Consider the following 7,042-nt stretch of genomic DNA (forward strand, 5'->3'; position numbering starts at 1 on the left):
CTAATTCTTTGCTTCTGGAATTGATGTGGTGATGAAGGATCGCTGGACGGAGGTCTTGGATAGCATAGAATGGCACCAAGTCGATTCTCTCCCTGACGGCTTGCTTCCCGGCTCCCCCCACCCCCCTTATGGCACGGCGATGCCCTTTCTTGTATCTGGCTACGTTGCACGGCCGTGCCAATTGGCACGACCGTGTGAACCTGGGGCTTAGCTCTGGGGACACGGCCATACAGGATTGCACGATCGTGTAGTACTTGGTTGCGGTCATGGGGGGCACGATCGTGCAAGTATGCACGACCATGCTCTGACCTACCTCTAGGTTGGCCGCACGATCGTGCAAGAGTTGCACGACCATGCACTTCTCCTCTCCTGTTTGGTCACACGGTCGTGAGAGGTTGCACGACCGTATTCTATAGCTCATTTCGATGTGTCGACAATCGTTGTTTTTACTCTGAAAGTTGTCCCTGTCAACACAAAACCAAACAAAGAGTAGATATCCAAACAAAAGAGTATATATGATGAGTACATGATAAAAGAGGCGATTGTGCAAAGAATATATACGTATAAAGTAAGTGAATGTGCATTAAAACATGCATAAATGATCATAATATTTACGCACATCACACCCCTAGACTTGAACCTTTGCTTGTCCTCAAGCAAAATGTTGTAAACTATGTTCATGAGTGCCTGGCAGTGTTTAATAATCCCTAGTGCATTCGCCTAACTCTATCGACTAGTTTCATTGATAAGCACGATTGTGGAGTAACATAAGTATGGCCTAATCATAAGTTCTTTGTGCTCGGTGCAATAAGTAACTCAAACTCTTCAAGTTTTAATTTTCTGTCCTAGTTAAGTCGTCATACAATTGAGTTCCTAATGTTCCCGGTGATAGGCACTTACCTACCATACACTTGGTTCGTTTTTTTTAAATTACACAAGGTCTCAAAGTATAATACTCGGAATCAAGAGAAACATAACATTCATTTCCCCAATAACCTAACTCGGTCTCAAAAGGGTGAATTGTTTGTTTCCACTTACGACAACTATTTTTTTATCCCTTATTCAATTTTTTTTGGTGCTAAAGAGGTGTAGCACTAGCATATGTTGGGATTTGGATTTTTCGAAATGAGCTTTCATGATCCAAGGTCATCCAGTGACCAAAATGTAATTAAGAAATCACCATGGGAATAAAAGTACTAAACAATTTGGATGAATCATAACTATTTCAAAAATATTTCTACTATTCAAGTTTAAATACTTAAGTGTAGTGAAAATAAGATCCTTAAGGTTAGGCCAAAACTTATACCAAACTTCATACAATACTTAGCTTATTTCATGCTACTAAAGATAGAGAAAGGAGATACACCAAACATACTAACACTATCTTGACAACACGTGAACCAAGAAAATGCTAGACATTTTACTATCAGACAAGTAGCAGAAAAAGTAAAAGGTTTGATGTTCTCAGATATGCCTCAAAACTATAAATATAAACTCATAAAATGCGAATAAACAAAACAGACTAATAAAATCACAAAAGAGAAAAAAATAAAATATATAGAAAGAAAAGAAAAGTCGACTCGACTCAGGTTGTGTAGACAAACACAACACCCCCCCCCCCCCCAGACTTAAACTTTTCATCGTCCCGATGAAATCAATACGGTGGCGGGGTGGGGGATAAGGGGGTCCCCGATATGTGCCAAGGGGAAATCTAGGCATACCAGAAAGATGGTCAAGGTGTTGATGATATTGATAAAGGACATCTACTTGTTGTCTAGTAATATCCATATCATCCATAAAATTCCTCATTCTTTCCTGGTCAACCTCATTGTCCTGAACGAACCTTGTCACCTGACTATGGAAGTCCCTAGTAAATTAAAAATGATCCTGTAGCTCCCTAAACTGGTCGTGAGATAACTTGAAGTGATCCTCCAACAATCGGTCTTTTGCTTCTCATGAAGGGAGTCTAAGGAGGCACGGAAATCAGAAAAATCAAATCTAGAGGGTCCCGTGCCATAGGACAAAGAATGCCTAGGAGGTTCTGAAAATCCGGAAGGCTGCAGGAATCCTGATGACGAGGGCTCTTGGTGGTACTCAGTTTCTTCTATAATGGAGGGGATAGTTTCGGGGATAAAGTCAGTAATCACCCAGTTCACAGGGTTGCGAACCAAAGTGCGCTCGGGGCAAGGAAGGGGTAATGGAAAACCATTGTTCCTAGGGAAGGTAAACTCATTCTCATCCTAATAAATCATTTTCATCGCAAGACAAGAATCAATGTCGATCTTGTTATTACCATGAATAACCTCTAGTCCATCAAGCTCACAACCCAGATTGATTGCTATTTGGATGATCAATCCACCAAACACTATCATCCCCGAAGATGCTTAAGCCGCTCTCAACAAATTTTGTAGGAAATGAAATCTGGAATCAAAATCCACTTTATTCAACATCGCCCAAAGAGAATAGAGCTCTACCTTTCTAACACCCCATCACTCTCTCCTCAACCAAAGATCGTTTTGCTCATCACTTGGTGGAGGTATCTAAAGGTCGGGTTTTGCATGCGGGATGCCTTAGCTCTAGAAGGTTTGTAAGGATCCTTTGATCCGGTTATTGATGCCCAAAACTTATTCCATCTAATCTCATCATCAAATCCATGGGCACCACCAATAGATAAACCAAACCAATTATTAAAATCACTAAAAGTCCACCAAACTTCTTTATTCATCATCCTAAAAGTTATGACCCCTACATAGTCATCCTCAATAGAAAATTTAACATCAATCGAACTCAAAAATTCAAGGACTAGGCGGGGGTAAGTTGGTAAATGAGCATACATAATATTGTTCCAGTCTAAAGCACTAATCATCTAATCTACACTGTCCCTAATTCCTAGCATATCCAAAGTAGCGGGATCCATATATCTAATGTATATAATTTTTCTAGAGACAAGGATATCATATCAAGATTTATGTTCATGATTTCTAAAAATAATATTGAACTCATTTTCGTTACCTTCATCGCGTGCCACCCTTTTTCCTTTGCCTTTTGAAGAAGACGCCTTCCCTTTGCCTTTGTTGCCTCTCCTTCACCAGATCCACTGCTTCCTCGATGAAGTCTCTTCAAGATCTGCGACATGGCGTGCAAGGTTTTGAGGAATTCCTTATGGAGATGGGTCTTGAGGATGGGAGAGGAGGAGAAGGAAGGAAAAATAGGGAAGTTGCTTCTCTCTTTTCGGATTTGTGGCTTGAAGAAGTGTTAGATCTAGATGTAGATCTAAGCAAAAATGAGCTCTAGAGGTGGGAATTAGGGTTTGATGAGGTGTAGTGGGGAGGATAAGGAGATGGAAATTAGGGTTTTTGGAGGAGTAGGCGGCGCACACGGGTAGGGGCATGACCATGTCTTATAGGCACGACCGAGTTAGGTGGGGTTCTGCACGACCATGCTGATTGGCACAACCTCCTCTTTTCTCCCCTCAGCCAAGGTTGCATGGTCGTGCCAATTGGCACAGCCCATTCCTCCTTCTCTGCACATGTCGCACGGCCGTGCCAATTGGCATGGCCTGAGTCTTCTCCTTCTCTAACAGTCTCGCACGGCCGTGCCGGTTGGCACGACCCGTGTTCTCCTTTTCTCTGCATAAGGCACACGACCATGCAAGGTTACACGGCCTGTGGCCTTCATCCCTCTGTCGGCTTCGCACGGAAACTCACCTTTTGCCATTTTGGTTCCCCTGACGCCTCCACACCCATGAAATGCCCGCGGCCAGCTCGTGGAGGCTCCGCACATCCTGAAAATGAATACCCAAAAATAAAGAAATAATAAAAGTGCTCAACTAAACATACTAAAACTAGAACAATGAACTAGAATGAAAAACCCTTGGGTTGCCTCTCAAGAAGCGTTTATTTTAGGTCTTTAGCTCGGCTCCGTTTTAGTTAATGTGGACTAAACCCGTGGAAGCACGGCTCTCCTCCTAGGGTTAATGCTCTAGTCTACGCCTTTAGTTTCACTCGTGCAGGACAAATATATTTCTTATTTCTTGCTGGAGGGGAACTCTCATGGAAACTGCACTCCTCGACTTTGTGTATGTTGATCTTGCTAGAATTTCCCTGAGAAGAGGGGTCGCAGATGGAGGAATCAGATAAATTAAATTCAATCTTTTCTTTGCCGATCTCTAAGGATAACTTGTGACTTTTCACATCAATGATGGCTCCAGCTGTGGCAAGGAATGGTCTTCCAAGGATGATCGGTATCTTGGGATCCTCCTCCATATCCAAGATAATGAAATCTGTGGGAACGATACATCCACCCACTTCTAATGGCATGTCTTCCACTATTCGCATTGGGTATCTACATGAATGGTCAGCTAATTGCAGTGTCATAGTAGTCAATTTAATGTTCTAGAGTCCTAGCTTCTTACATAAAGAGTACGGAAGTAGGCTAACGCTGGCCCCCAAGTCGCAGAAAGCTCTCGGTATGAGTTCAGAACCAATTTTGCATGGCATGGAAAACTTCCTGGATCCTAAAGTTTTGGTGGAATTTTGTCATAAGTAGAGAGCTGCAATTCTCTATTAATGTTACGGTCTCGAAGTCGCCCTTCTGCGGCCTGTTAGATAAAATATCCTTTAAGAACTTTACGAACTTTAGCATTTGGTGCACTGCATCTATCAGTGGTACTTCTACGCAAATTTCCTTAATCTTCTTCAGGAATCAATTGAACTCTTCATCCTTTTGGAAGGTTATCAGTTTCTGAGGGAAAGGAATCGTCTGACTTTGTGGGGGAATTTGAAGAGTTCCATCAACTTTCTTAGTAACCTCCTCTCCATCCCTGTTCTAGGTATGATTGGGCATTAGGGGAGAGGGCTCTTCCTCTAAGTCAGGTCCCTTCTGAGTAATGATTTGGGGGTCTTCCACAGTTTGTCCTCTCCTCAGCTCGATGCGGTTGCAGTGTTTCACTGGGTTTTATCTGGCTTCCCTGGAAATGTTCCCTGTGCTCTTGAGATAGACTGGGCTATCTGGGCTATCTAGCTGTCTTGCATCTTTTGATGTTTCTCAGAATTTTCCATTCTTTGAGTTAACAGCTTGATCTCATTCTTCATATCTTTTTGCTCTGTAAGAGCTTCTTCAAGCATCATTTCAATTCTGGACAACTGTAAAGGTTGCTGTTGAAAAGTCTGTTGTCCAGATGAGTAGCCCTACTGCCCAGGTGAGTAGCTCTGTTGTCCAGATTGATAGCTTTACTTTGCTGGCCCTTGGTCCTGATTGTTCCGGTATGAGAAGTTTGGGAGATTCCTCTAACCTGGATTATATGTGTTGGAGTACGGATTATTTTGCCTTTGGTTGTAGCTGACTATCGCATCACACTACTCAAGTTGGTTTATCTGTGCTTGTATTGGCCCTAGGGGGCAAGTATCTTGAGCATGATCCATACTTCCGCAAGTTTCTCAAACACAAACTATCACATTGGCCGTGTTGTTGTTGTTTCCCATGGCCTCAAACTTCGTAGTCAGAGCGTCTAGCTTTGCAGACATGAGAGTGACTACATCTACGCCAAATTTTCCTGACACTTTTATTGGATTCCCTGAGAAAGAACCACCAAATCTTTCTGATGCCCATTAATGGTGATTTTGTGCTACATTCTCTATGATCTCTTTAGCTTCATCAAGGCTCTTGTTCATCAGTACTCCTCCTGCTATAGAATCGAGGGATACCTTTGTGTGATAGTTGATTCCATTGTTAAAGGTGTGTAGAACCAACCATTTCATGGCCATGATGGGGGCATTGTCTCAGCATACTTTTGAACCTGTCCCAGGCTTCAAATAATGATTCTGAGTCTATTTGTTTGAAGCTTACAATCAGATTCCTCATATGAGTAGTTTTGCTTGGTGGATAGAATTTGTCCAAGAATTTCTGCTCACACTACTCCCAGGATGTAATGTTATTTGCTGGAAGTGAATTTAGCCACTGCTTGGCTCTGTTTTTCAGGGAGAATTCGAAGAGCAATAACCTTACTAATTCTGGAGGGACTCCATTCACTTTCATGGTACTACAGATCTCGTAGAAAAGCTCTAAGTGTTGGTTTGGATCATCGTGCGGTCCTCCTCTAAATTGATTCTGCTGAACCATGTGAATTACTGCAGGCTTGATTTCAAAATTGTTAGCTTCGATTGGCGGTCGAGTGATGCTAGACCGAACCCCTCGTGCATAAGGTACTGCGTAATCCTTCAACAATTTATCAGCCATCTATGAAAATTCTTGTATTTCTTGAAATGCTTTTTGAAGGTTTCTTCTTCTCAAGAAGGTCCTATCGATCTTTGAATTGAACGGTAGAAGTTGTCCTGAAAGATTAGTTCTTCGCATGCAAAAAATAAAATATGAAATATAGTAAGAAGAAGAGATGAAATAATATTATTTTTGGAATTTTAATAAAAATGCAGAAGGTAAAGAAAAATAAAGATAAAATTATTTATCTCTAAATGCAAAATATTAGAAAAATAAAGGAAAAGAAAACAAAGTCCAGTCTAATCTAGTATGATTATCACTAATATTATAAGCACAGTCCTTGGTAACGGCACCAAAAACTTGTTACGCTACCGCAAATGTATGGTTTCATTGTCAGTAATATATAAGATTTGTCAAATCCACAAGGGCTGTTGATTAAGCACTAGAGATGGTGCAAAGTAAGTTATCTAGATGGTCGAAAGTTGGCTTTGGTGCTTGTAAACTAATAAGAGTGATTGAAGAGAGAAAGAGAAGAATGAGAGAATCGATCTTGGAGGGAATTGAGCTTTGGGAGATGGATTCTAAGATTTTGGTTTCATTATGATGTAGGATCATGTCCCTAATGCATAGTCACTTCCTTAACCTCCATGTTTAAGGAGTAATCCCTATATTAAGACCTTTTGACTCTAGAAATTGGGTAAGTGTCTATGTCCTCTTTCACTAAGGGCATAATATGTCTGGTTGAATGTGTATCCTCTGTCACTAAGGGCATAATATGTCTGGTTGAATGTGTATCCTCTGTCACTAAGGCCCCCCCCCCCCCCCG

The 7,042-nt window shown here is 41.5% G+C and overlaps 1 pseudogene; it reads left to right on the plus strand.

The window, feature by feature from the left end:
* Window positions 1-5,758: 5,758 nt before the first annotated feature.
* On the plus strand, window positions 5,759-5,830 carry LOC121993422 (annotated as a pseudogene).
* The last annotated feature ends 1,212 nt before the right edge of the window (window positions 5,831-7,042 follow it).

Source organism: Zingiber officinale, chromosome 6B (assembly GCF_018446385.1).
Source record: "Zingiber officinale cultivar Zhangliang chromosome 6B, Zo_v1.1, whole genome shotgun sequence".
Lineage (NCBI taxonomy): Eukaryota > Viridiplantae > Streptophyta > Magnoliopsida > Zingiberales > Zingiberaceae > Zingiber > Zingiber officinale.